Source organism: Chenopodium album, chromosome 16 (genome assembly GCF_948465745.1).
Source record: "Chenopodium album chromosome 16, dcCheAlbu1.1, whole genome shotgun sequence".
Classification (NCBI taxonomy): Eukaryota; Viridiplantae; Streptophyta; class Magnoliopsida; order Caryophyllales; family Amaranthaceae; genus Chenopodium; species Chenopodium album.
Genome location: NC_137849.1, coordinates 10,037,989 through 10,051,799, shown reverse-complemented (window position 1 = coordinate 10,051,799; position 13,811 = coordinate 10,037,989).

Here is a 13,811-nt window from a genome sequence, read left to right as displayed (position 1 = left end):
AAAGTTATTGCCTCGTTGTCAGCCACCCCTCCCCCTGCCGGCTGTCAGTGGTCAAATGATCCCCCAGCGCCGACAACCCCACCCCCCTCCCTTTCTCCCGCCCACACTGCCCATCTCCCTCCCCTTTCCCACTCTTGGCTGCCCCCACTCCCTTCCCGACACCACCCTTTCTCCCCTTCCCCCAAATGGCCATAAATAGTTTTAGGATCCAATTTTTTTTTTCTCTCTCCTCAAATCATACAACAACAACAGCGGTAGCTTCAGGAGCGCTTGCGGTGGCGGTGTTTGAGGCAGACGCGATGGTCGTGGCGGCTTTGGTGTACGCAGTGGTGGTTTCGGTACACCTCTAGAAGTCGTCGGTATTCCTTCTTTCTTTCTTTGTAATTACTTGATTTTTGCGTTAGGTGGCAGGGGAGAATTGATTGAGCGGACAGCTATGAAAGGTGGTGTTGGTCGGTGGTGGTTTGAGGTGCTGTGAAAGGCAGTGGTTGGGGCAGATGTTGTTGGGTGTGTGAAGTTGCGGGAGTTGATGCGCGTGGTTAATTGAGATGTTGTAGAAGGAAGGAGGTGGGCAGCGTGGTTAGGGGAAAGGGAGGGGGTGGGGTCGCCGGCGCCGGGGAATCATTTGTCCACCGACAGCCGACACGGGGAGGGAGAGAGGGAGGGGTGGCTAATAGTGAGGCAGCGGCAGGGATGGTGGTCGATTGTGGGCTATTGTTGCTAAGGTGCTGTTGTTGGTGGTTGATTGTTGGTGTGAGCAGGGAGCAAGGGTGCTGGATGGAGGGAGGGGTTGCTAGAAGGTGGCTAGATGGTGGCTGGGCCCCACTAACGGAAATAGTAACCAATTTTGTTAAGTGGTAGCAAAAAATATGTTTTTGGTTTTCCTGTGGTAGCAAAATAAACTAAAATTTAGATAGGTAGCAAGTGAAATAGGGGTTTTTGAGTGGTGCCAAAAGTGAAATTTCCTATTTTTCATAATTTCTTAATACAAAACAAAAGATATATAGTGATAAAAAAAATAAATAAAAAATAAATAAAAAAAAAAAAACAAAAAACACACAAGGCCCCGTTCATTTCACCTTATTTTTGCTGAACTGAAATTATTTTTTTACTGAACTGAAATTATATTTGCTGATTTTAAATTATTTTTACTGAACTAAAATTAATTTTACTGAACTGAATTATTTTTACTGAACTGAAATTATTTTTACTGATTTGCTATTATATTTCTTCTTTAAGTTCACCGATTTTTACTGAACTTAAATTATCTTTACTGAACTAAATTATTTTTGCTGAACTGAAATTATTTTCACTGAACTTAACTTATTTTTACTGAACTGAAATTATTTTTGCTAAATATTATGTTTTTTAAGGTGAAGTGAATATGGCCTAAAAGGATAATTTGATATGAACTTACTTTTTATGATATGATTTGAACTTATTTTTTCTGAAATAAGTAAAAATAAGTTGAACTAAGCACTCCATAAATAAATTCCATTGAACTTAAATTAGTTTCATAGATTAGGATATATTGACTTTTACCATAAGAATTTAAAATGAAATTATTATTTACCACCAAAACTTCTAAAAATTTTATTTACCACCAGAAAATTTTGTAAAAATTATTTTTCATCATCTACTGTCAAGAGAAACGTTAAACCTAACGGTTTAGAAAAACTTTATTTGATTTTCGTGCCAAAAACATGATCTTTAGAGGATTTGGGGGTTATTTTAGCTCTTAGATCCCAAACCAATTTGAAGTCAGAATCAACAAAAAAATTATAGAAAATATCTCTGCGTGTGTCATGCAATCTGAGCTATTTTCTAGTAGGCAAAACAAGGCATTTGTGATAATTTTTTGTTAATTTTGACCTCGGATTCAAAGGGACAAAATGACCCCCAAAACCTCTAAAGAACATGTTTTTGGCACGAAAATCGAAAATAATTAGGCTAGCTCCCATTTCATACACGGTAATTTTCAATAACCATTATTAAAATATCATTATAATTAGCTTTTAATAAACAAAAAAAATCTAAAAATGTAGATGACAAATTTTAATCGATATAAAAAAATATTACCAAAGATATGTTAGATATAAAATGATATAGAAAATTATAAAAATTATTTTAAGAAATTTTTTTATAGCTACGTAAATTTATGTTATAGATATGTCAAATCTTTTTATTTTAGGTAATTATAGTGTATAAGATTAGGAATTTTTTTTGCATAAGATTTGTTTCTTTAATAAATTTTATTCAGCAAAAAAAAAAAAAAAAAAAAAAAAAAAAAAAAAAAAAACCCACTAAGGACACACTAGGAGATGACATGTGTCATTTCTGCTGTGTCCTCTACTATATAGTTATTGATTGATATTTTGTTATATTTAATAGTTATTTTTATGTTAACTGGTGAAAAACAATCGTTAGATTTACAATTATTTGGTGGTAAAATAGAACTTTTAGAAGTTTTGGTTGTAAAAAACAATTACGTTTTTTTTTCTTTGTGGTTAAATTCAATATATCCTACAGATTATTACTTATAAGTATTTGTCTTTTAAGTTGTTGATTAAATTAAAACTTATCTTTTAGAAATTGATATTATTATCTTATTTTTATTGAAATGAAATTAATTTTATTTTGAATATGATTATTTTAAGGTAAAGAAATCACAAATGAGGTGATTGCCCAAATGCGTGCCCTTGATGATAGGATGGATAAGATAGAAACACGGGAGGATATGTATTAGATACAACGAAGTAGGTAAGATTGGCTCAATAATAATGGGGATAAGAACACCACTTTTTTCGCAACAATAAAGTGAAACAAAAAAGGGAGAGAAATAACATTACTTGTATCAAAAACTTTGTGGGGAATGAATACAAGGATGAGGATCAAATTTCTGAAATTTTTGCGGCACACTTTGAAGAATTGTTTTCCACATGGGGGCAAATTTAACCAGGATCAATCATTGGTAAAGTTGAGGCTGTAACCTAACTTCCAACAAGCAGTATGATGAGCTAGCTGCTCCGAAGCACCCTATGAAGGGCCCTAACCTGATTGTATGTCTACAATTTTTTTTTTTCAAAAATTCTAAAATATTTTGGCAATGATGTGATTGAGAAGATTTTGGGTATTCTTTATAACGATGATGGTATTAGCTCTATTAATCAGACTCATGTTGTCCTAATTCCGAAGAAAAAATTATGTGAGTCTCCTAAAGATTTTGGGTATTCTTTATAACGATGAAATTTGTGCATAATATTATGAGATGTATTATGGTTGCTTCGTTTGATGTTCTAGTGAACGGGCAACCTTCATTGAAGTTTATGCCTAGTAGGGGCTTAAGACAAAGAGATCCACTATCCTCTTTTCTTTTTACTAATCGCGCGCGATAGTCTTGCTTTTTTTTAGTTGGCGGTATGATTCACGTGATTTGATGTGGTTTAGTGGTAACTAATTTTTTGCATCTATTGGTAATAAGCATGAAACTTTTTAACAGCTAATCACTTTCAGTTTTCATTGAAACTAAAATGCTCAGTCTTAGGTGCTTAATTAGTAATAGTACCTTAAAACAAATACTAAGTATATTTAAATTTATTTTTCAAAAGTGTATTTAGTATTGCGTAAACAACTTCAGTAATAAATAATTTATGACAAGTTATTAGGAATTTGTTGGTTAATGTTGTAGGTAGAACCTTAAAAAAAATATTAAAGTAATTAAGTATAATAAAAGGATAATAGAATATCTTTAAACAATATATTTATTGGTTTTAAAGTATTTGCCTTTATTGTGGTATTTTCTGGTTATTTTAGTCTTTTTTGTTTTGTTTTTTTAAGGTATTTTGGTAAAAGTTCTAAAGCTTTGCTAAAGAAGATAAGGCTAGTTGTTTTTTGGGGTTAATGTTAATCTGAATTTAGGGTAAAGGTTGTTATTAAAATTTAAAACCCTATATGTTGAGTTGATTGAATGGTAGGTATCTTTTGTAATGGTTGATGATATTGTAATCTTTTGAAGTATAATGGAATTATGTTTATTAAGTATTTGTGTGAATTGATTAGGTGCTTTAAAACAGGGATCAAGTAGCATTAACACTTATTTTAAGCTAAAATCAATCTTCAATCTAATTAAATTTGTTATTTTGATCTAATATATAATTGACTCAAGTTATGAAATTTGGTCGGAAAACACTCCATTGTTACCTTAATTCTACTGTGACATTGTTGTCCAAACTTAGAAATCCTTGGCTTCAATGGAGGGGAAAAAGCAAAATTGAATCTGATCAAATTGAAGGGAAAAAGAAAAATTGACTATAATCTTTAGAATTGAGATGATTGACTTGGTTTAGATGATGATGAAGATGATGAGAAATTAGATTATGCTAAAATCTGAATTATTCAATAAAATGGGATTGATTAATAAGGTATCTTAAAAATCAATCTTCAATCAAATTGGATATTCATAATTAGATGGTTATCTAAAGATTAATTTATTATTACATAACAAATGCACATCTTTAGCATTAATGTTTGCAAGGTATCACATTTCTCAATTTTTGGTCCTCGATTAAGAAATTCATGCCTAACTACATGATAATATTAGTGGCTGATGTTCGAATCGAGATAATATTGTTAAATTAAATTGAAAGATGTAGAATAAAATAGAATGAGGTTCCTAAGTGCACTTAAGGCGTTCTAAACATCGAGGGATAGGATTTACGGTGCTTTATGCGCTTAAGGTGTTTCAACACCGAGGTAGTTTAAAAAGGGTTCAACATTTAATTATATGTGATCACTATATATTTAAGAATTGAATTGGAATTTTTGATTACTTGAATGATTCATGTTGATTACTTGTGTTGTGAATTGAGAGTCATCACCAAGTCTAAAGTATGTCAACAACATAAAGTGAAAGAGATTACGTACCAAAACACTTGGAACGTATATACCTCGAGTATGAACATATTGGGGGAGTTATGGGGTTTTATATTTAACCATAGCTTCTACTGGGAGCACATGACGCTATATTTTCCTTTTATTATCTTATGCGTGCCCGTCACTTTCATGTGACATTTATGCCTACCCGGTTAGCTCTTGGAGTAGTTTACCCAAATTCTTTAGGGCATGGATTTGGTGGGAAACTCGTTCAATGCATAATCAAATAAATAAGCAGTTCATTATCTATTGTTTGAGTTGTATGTTGTATGCTTGTAAACAGGTGCAATACAATAAGTGGTGTGATGCTAGGATGTAATCATGTTAGTGTGTTTCGTTCACGCTTATGTACTCAGCATTACAGATTGTGTGTTTGTATGTTTGTTTGGCCTTGTCTTTATCTTGGTCCTACGATGACCCATTTCTAATGGCGAGTAGTGGGGACAAAGTAAAGAGAAGCTTTTAAGGTGATGAAGCATATTCATGATGGGCATGAGTAAAGAGCGAATCTTGTTTAGTTTCTATAAGAATATGTTATGTTTTAATTGCTTTAATTATTATATATTTGCTTGTGAGACTAACGCAATGTTTTTAAGAATTTATTTTGGGTTTTGTTAGGGCCTACAATGGTTACAAGTTGTAAGTTGACTTTATTTGACTTTGGTTTGATGTTACTTTCGTTTGGTTTAACTTTAACAACTGGTTTGTTTTGAATGGTTTTGTGATAAGTGTTTTATTTGTCCACTTATCATGGCATTTTAAACACGATTTTGTACTCTTTCCCCTACTCCAATCCCTTTTTCTAACTCTTTTTGTGCACATTATAGCTTTTGGCTTCCTCGATCTTTTTTTTTATGTGTGTTCATGTTTGTAGATGCAATGAGAAATTGGTTATATAGCATAAGCATGAAGAACTATATTGGAAGCAAAGCACACTAGGAGCGGGCGTGCACCCTTGGAGGATCGGGCGCTCCTCCCTAATCCTTTCCATTCTGCCTTAAACCCGTTCTTAGTGGAGCGGGCACGCAGCCTTTAAGAGCGGGCACTCCTAGACGAGCTCCAACAATCTGCCTTGTCTGTGCAGCTAGGAGCAGGCGTGTGTAAAAGCCAGGAGCGGGCGCTCCTACTGTTCTGAAGCCTAATTTTTTACGGATTTTACAATGTAATTTTTGGACGTATAAATACGACCCTTGGCTTCATTTTTCTGGATCTTCTTCCCTTAGTCTTCTTAGGCCCTTAGTTTCTTAGAACACTAATTAATTAGCTTAGTTTTCCTCAAAACTCAATCATTGTAATAGTTAATTGAAGTTTGTTCTCTTGAATTCAACATCTCCTTAACTTTAAAGCTTCATTAGTAATCTTTTTCCTCTATCTCTTGTTCCTAATTAATTTCTGTTTTTATTTACTTTGAATTGTTAATTTCTTCCTTAATCTTGTTTAATTGTTGCTTCATGTTCAATCTACCTTGTTATTATTACTTTTCTCAACTTGTTAGATTAATGCTAGAATTAGAATTTGTTGTTATGATGCTCTTCACCATGATTAGTGAGTAGTTAATTAGCTAGGGGTTGGGTGAAGACCTAACCAAGCCATGTGTTGATTGATATTTGTGCTGCATGTTCATTTTGGGTTAATCATTGATTGTTAAAGAATTGGTTAATTGCATGTGTAATTGGATGGCCACTTATTGGAAAATGGAAGATCTTCCCCATGGAAAACATGCTCTAGGCAATCAGTGGGTATATCAGATCAAATATAACTTAAATGGAAGCATTGAACGATTAAAATCACGATAAGTTGTATTTAAAAATCATCAAAAGGAGGGCATCGATTACACTGAAACTTTTGCTCCTTTAGCTAAAATGGTCACTGTTCGGGCCTTTCTTGCCATTACAACTTCTAAAAATTGGGAGCTTCACCGAACGGATGTTCATAATGCATTTTTTCATGGGGATGTTAATGACGAGGTGTACATGAAACTTCCACCCGAATTTAAATCATCTTAACCTAATGTCACCTTCGAAAGTCATTGTACAACTTGAAATAGGCACCTCGTTGCTAGTTTGCTAAACTTGTGTCTACATTGAAAGATTAGGGTTTCTTACAGTCATACTCAGATTATTCGTTATTCACATATACTACAAATGTTGTGCAAATTAATGTTCTAGTTTATGTTGATGATCTTGTGTTTTATGGAAATGATTTCGTTGCTTTAAGGGCTTTTAAAGCGTATTTGAGTGATTGTTATTTTCATATGAAGGATCTTTGCTTCTTGAAAATTTTTTAGGCATTGAGGTGGCATGTAGTACATATGGGTTTTTCCTTTGTCAAAAGAAGTATACTTTTGATATCATTTTTGAGGTAAGCTTGTTAGGTGCCAAACCCGTTGGTTTTCCTATTGAACAAAACCACAAGCTTGGCTTGGCTTATGGTGAAATTTTGTCTGTTCGCAAAACTTATTGAAGGCTTGTTGGTCGGCTGGTTTATCTAGCTGTTACATGACTGGATCATGCTTATTCAGTTCATATATTATCATAGTTCATGCAAGAACCCCAAATAGAGCATTGGGAAGCAACTTTAAGAGTCGTAAAGTACTTAAATGGTACTCCCGGACAGAGGATACTTTTGCGAGGTGACAATGATTTAAATCTATAGGGTTGGTGTGACTTTGATTGGGCCGCATGTCCCATTATGCGTAGATCTTTAACTGGTTGACTTGTGTTTCTTGGTCACTCTCGTATTTTTTGGAAGACTAAGAAACAAAATAGCGTATCTCGCCCTTCACAAGAAGGCAGTATCGCTCTATGGTTGTCGTCACTTGTGAATTAAATGGTTAAAGGGACTATTACTGAGTTTTGGGATTCATCACCCAAGGGCTATACAACTATTTTATGATAGTCAATTGGCTCTTCATATCACCATCGTCAAGAATCCTATGTTTCATGAACGAACAAAACATATCAAAGTTGATTGTCATTTTGTTCATGGTGCTGATGGTTTAATTTAACCACCGTATGTCCATACAAATGCACAACTAGTTGACATCTTCACCAAAGCTCTCGACAAATCTCAGTTCCATAATTTACTTCACAAGTTAGGCATTTTCACTCCACATGCTCCAACTTTAGGGTGGTTGTTAAGATTATTAGGATATGTTTTTCAAATCGATAGGCATTGATTTGGGAATTAAATATATTTGTTCATATCTTCTGATTTTTCACCAAATTTTGGTAAATGCCTTGTACTCCCTCTACATTTTGATACTTGCTCCATTCCTCCATGCGCAGAGTTTTAAAAGAAATAGTAAAAAATAATAAAATATGAAAAAAGTAGGGTTAGTGAAAAAATAAAGTATCATAGTTAGGAGGAGAGAGAATATGGAAATATTAAAGTATGAAAGTTGAGGATCCACTAGGAGAAAAAAAATTGCTAAAATATTATATAAGGTTTTCAAAAAAGGAAATGGAGTAAATAATAAAATACAGTCGCAAAAGGAAAATGAAATAAATAATAAAATACAGAAGAAATACTATATAAGTATTCTCAAACAATACTATCTAGGGCTAGCTTGAAGCCCTTTCATATTTTACATAACTTCCCAACATTTAGAGATTAAGTACGTCTTCTCGCAAGACTGTGACCTAGTCTATCAAGGAGTACAAAATAAGAAAATTTACTATCTAGAAACGGATCTATATCTTGATGAGTCAGAGTTGAATAGCCGAGAGAGGAAACATAATCTGCCGCCCGATTCCCTTCTCGATAGATATGTCTTGCTTGAAAGCTTAAGAAATAATCCAAAACAGCCTTGATATCTTCCATAAGAAGATGAAGTTTCCATGGACAGTTGAAATGACCCTGCAAAATATTGATAACTGTTAGATTATCGCCTTCAATACATATATTATATTAGAAATATTATATTCCCTAGCAAGAAGGAGTCCATTGTAAAGGTCAATAGCTTCCGCAGGGAAGGTCGGACAAGAGCCTAAATTATAGGTACGACTGGCCACGTGATTACCCAGGCTATCTCGAAAGACTACACCTGCAGTAGCAGAATTCTGATTGGCCGAGCCATCAAAATTAAGTTTACAAAAACCTAATGGAGGAGGAACCCTGGAGATGATGGGATGAGGGGTAAGAGGAGGTGGCGGAGGTGATGCAATAGTAGGACTATGGATGGAATCAAGAAGTGAGCGAGATTCCCATTCCTTACCCAAAGAGAAAACTCGTATAAAAACACTATGAATATTAGAAGAAGAATTCTTACAAAAAATTACATTACGATGTTTCCAAATAGTCCAAAACAAAATAGCTATCTTAAGAAGGAATCTAGATGAAGTCACTTTAAGAAAGCGAAATAAATCATGGATCTGAGTAATCTGGGGGAGGATACCAAGCCATTGACGAACGAAGGAAGAAGACCAAAGTTCCATAGAAAAGGGACAAGAGAGGAATAAATGATCCTGGGTTTCAAGGTGATTAGGACAAAGAGCACAAAAACTAGGGACATTAATATGACGGGAAGATAAAGTATGACGGATAGAGACTATTTGCTAAAGGAAAATCTGAATTTTAAAGGGAATATCCAATTTCCAAAAGGATGAACATGGGAGTAGGCAAGTCAAGTGGCAGATTTTATAGTGAATTGACCATCTTTAGAAAGACCTTAACAGGGTTTATCTGGAACAGGGGAGGAGTGGAGGGGGATTTCTCGAATAATTTGAACTATACTATTAGGAAGAACAGTAAGAAGGAGAGGGACATCCCAAGTATTGTGAAGATATCAACTGCGACATCGATATTTGCAACTTGATAAAGATCTAGGTTGAGAAGCGCAATGAGATTGGTGCGAGCACACCATATATCTACCCAAAAAAAGATAGAAGAGCCATTACCTACTTTCTAGCAAAGTCCTTGTATTAAGAGCGGGCGTATATGTAGAATTTTCTTCCAAATCCAGGAGTCCCTGGACTGAGTACGGTAAGTAAGGAAATGAGAATTGCGTAGATATTTAGTAGTGACAGACTAAACCCACAGGTTAGTAGAATCAGACATACTTTTCCAATCAAGTTTGGCTAAGAAAGCAGAATTAATAGCTTCTTATTTACAAACACTACTACAAAAATTGGGAAAGAGATCTCTAATAAAAGACTCGTTATTTAACTAACAGGTTTGTTTGATATAAAAGATCCAATATTAATTATAACGGGTCTCTTATGTGTATTAGGGCTCACAATTTTGATAGGCAAAAAAAAAAAAAAAAAAAAAAACAAAAAGAGACATAATAGACCCGTTGTCACACTTAACGGGTCTTTTAGATGTAATAGGCCCCATAACTTTTCTTTGAGAAAAAAAATGAAAGAGATAGCAGACCCGTTGTTAAAGTTGACGGGTCTTTTGTAAGATGATTTCACTCTCCTATTTTTTTTTTATTTCATACGGAGTAGTCTTTAACTAGTATAGTACCCGTGCTATTGCACGGTTTTAATAGTTCAAATATTAAATCTCACAAGTTCGAAACCAAAGTTAGCTTAATGCATAATAGCGATATTTTTATTTTATTTGATTATTCATTTACAATAGTGTGCATCATGATATTGCATATCATAATTTCAATTTAACGTTGAAATTTAAATTTAGAGATATAAAGGGTTTATTACCTTAACATATTTTACAATACCTTTTAAATAAGAATGAATCATGCAAGTCATGCCCATTCATATATCTCATCATATATTACCTAGGGATGCCAATGGGTCTAGGACGCGACCTAGCCCCGGTTAGACCCGATCCATATTTTAGGGTATGGGTCCTAATTGGATCTGGGTAAGATCTGAATCTAATACAATGGGTCAGAGTCAAAAAGTTTAGACACAAATTAAAACCCGACTCAGATTTGACCTATAGGCTTGTAGATATTTTTTTTTTAAAAAAATACAATCATAAGTTATCTAATCTAAGAATCAGATGAAAAAAAACCTAAAGAAATTAACTCCAAACTACGGTCGCAACTTCTCCAAGGGATCCAAGTCAAACGGCTCTTAGATCCTATTCTCATCAAGCGGATTGTCGTATGTTTAGTACTTCGTAGTATGTTTTTTGATGTACCTTTTATTTATATGAAGTTTATTTGATAAGCATTATGCAGCAAAATTGTTTAACATATCTGTATGTATAATCACACAAGTAATATAATAGTTATAATATATAAAAATAAGACCCGAGACTCGCTAAACCCAAAATATCTTGGTTTGGGACTGATTTTATTTAGACCAAGTGGATCCAAGTTGTAGCTGGAACAACCTCCAAAAATTTGGGTCTGGGTCTTTTAAGAGTCGGCCCAGATTTGACCCATTGTTATTTCTAATATACCCAACCCCTATGTGTACTTTTGGTTTAATCAACATAATAAAACTCTCTTTTTATCCTACAATGCGGTCATAAAATTTTAAATCAAGTGCTTAAGATTGGAGAGTAGAATTAAAGGATAAATTTGTAGACTTAGAGGCTATACTATAATATGAGCGATTGTATATTGCTTCTATTTATCAATTGTTTTTTTTTTCCTTAATAAAAATTTAATCTTAAAGTTAGTGGATCTATTGTTTATTATTTTGTGGGACTTATTTATCTGCTACATAGCACATTTTAAGACTCATATAATCTACCCTGTTTAGTTGAAATTTTTTACATTAACATTTCAAAGTATTATTTTGGCATATGTATTATTTTCATGAATATTATTATTATTATTATTATTATTATTATTATTATTATTATTATTATTAAATTCAAATTTAAAATTGGCAAAAAAAAACAAAAAAAAAATAGACGAATCAAATAATGAATACTTGTAATATTTTACTAAAATCAAAAGTCGGCAAAATACACATACATAATAATTCTTGTTTACATTTAGTTATATATGATTGCATATACATTAGGAAAATTACCATTAATAATACAACCTTTTTTTTTTTTAATGATTCAACCTTTGGATTATACGGTTATACGTGAATATTACAACCTTTAGGGGGTCTCTATTTTAAACAAGACAAAAAACTTGAAACCGGTTAAACAAGTTGTCTATGCCACGTGTCTTCATATAATTGGCCTAAATTAATAATTTTTGATTTTTTTTAAATAAATATTTTTTATTTAAAAAAAAAAAAAGAAAACCCCAAGCCCCAACCAGCAACCCCTTTCCCCGGCAACCCTCCTCCCCGTCGAACACCCAATCCGTTCCCCAAGCAACCACCTCCCCCCCCCCCCCCCCCCCGTGGAATGCATACACCAAACCACGACGAACACCACGACGGCGGGACGAACGTAAGGAAACGGCGGGATGATCGGTTTAGGCTGGAGAAAGGAGTCGATCCGCGTTGGATTTTCGGCTGGAGAAAGAAGTTCGTAGCGGTTATAAGGCCAGAGAAAGGGAGTGGGTTGTTTTCATGGGGAAAGGGAGGGGGACAGTTATCGGGGGCTGAGGAAGGCGAGGGATGGTTTTTCAGGAGCCTGGAAGGAAAGGGAAGGGTGGTTTACGCAGTAGTTAGAGAAGTAGTTATGCGATTTGCGGGGTAGGGGAAGGGGATATGCGGTTTTCGATGGTGGGGGAAGGAGATTTGCGATTTTCGATGGTGGGGTTGGGGAAGGGGATATGCGGTTTTCGATGGTGGGGGAAGGAGATTTGCGATTTTCGATGGTGGGGTTGGGGAAGGGGATATGCGGTTTTCGATGGTGGGGGAAGGAGATTTGCGGTTTTCGATGGTGGGGTTGGGGAAGGGGATATGCGGTTTTCGGTGGTGGGGCTAGGGTTAGGGGTTGCCAGAGATAGTGTGAAGGTGGAGCAATGGTGGTGTTTGTTGGGAGGAGAGAGAAAAGGAAATAAAAAATCATAAAAAATTTAAACCAATCATTGAGCGGCACGTGTCATGGATAACCTATTTAACAGGTTACTAATCGGTTATGTCTTGTTTAAAATTAACACCCCCAAAGGTTGTAATATTCAGGTATAATCAAAAGGTTGTATTATTAAAAATAAAAAGGGCCAAAGGTCGTATTATTAATGACAATTTTTCCTATACTTTATTTACTATAAATTTAATAACATCACTATTCGGAACCTTTATAATTTATATACAGCTCAAATGCCTTATTTTGTTAACTAAAATATATGATATCATTTTATATGATATAAAATATTTTTATTGTTTATAATACCGTATTTAGTTATATAAGATAAGCCTATATATTATTAAATGTCAACTTAATGAGATCGATCAGTGATTATTATTAAATAAAAAGATTCTTTTAGATAATGCAAAAAACGTTAGAATTACCATAAGTAGTATAATACTATAATATAATTAGGCGAGAAAATTTTCATTGTAAGAGCGACATGTGTCAGATTAAGATTGAGCGTCCTCTGTTTAATATAATTATAGATTTTTATCATAAAACTAACATATTTGAAAGTTGCACAACAATTCAATTCCTAAAAGTTGCACAATATCATCCAATGATTTATTAGCAAATGGGCATGCAACATTCTTCATCGGACGTTCATAACGTTTGGGGCAATTCATTTCATGCATTGCAATTGACAAGTGAGACAACTTTTCCTCACATTCTAAGATCTCATATATACAACTGTTGAGACCTAACCCATCATTCATCACAGCATTATCCATCCCATTATTCATCTCATCATTCATCCCATCATTCAGAGTATTATCCATCCCATCATTCATCACATTCCTATTAACATCTATCTCAGCATCTATCTGTGCATCTATTTCAGCATCCATCTGAACCTTCCTTATAGGAGTTCTTTATAATTTCTTCAAATAAAAATTATATTTATTTACAGAAAATAT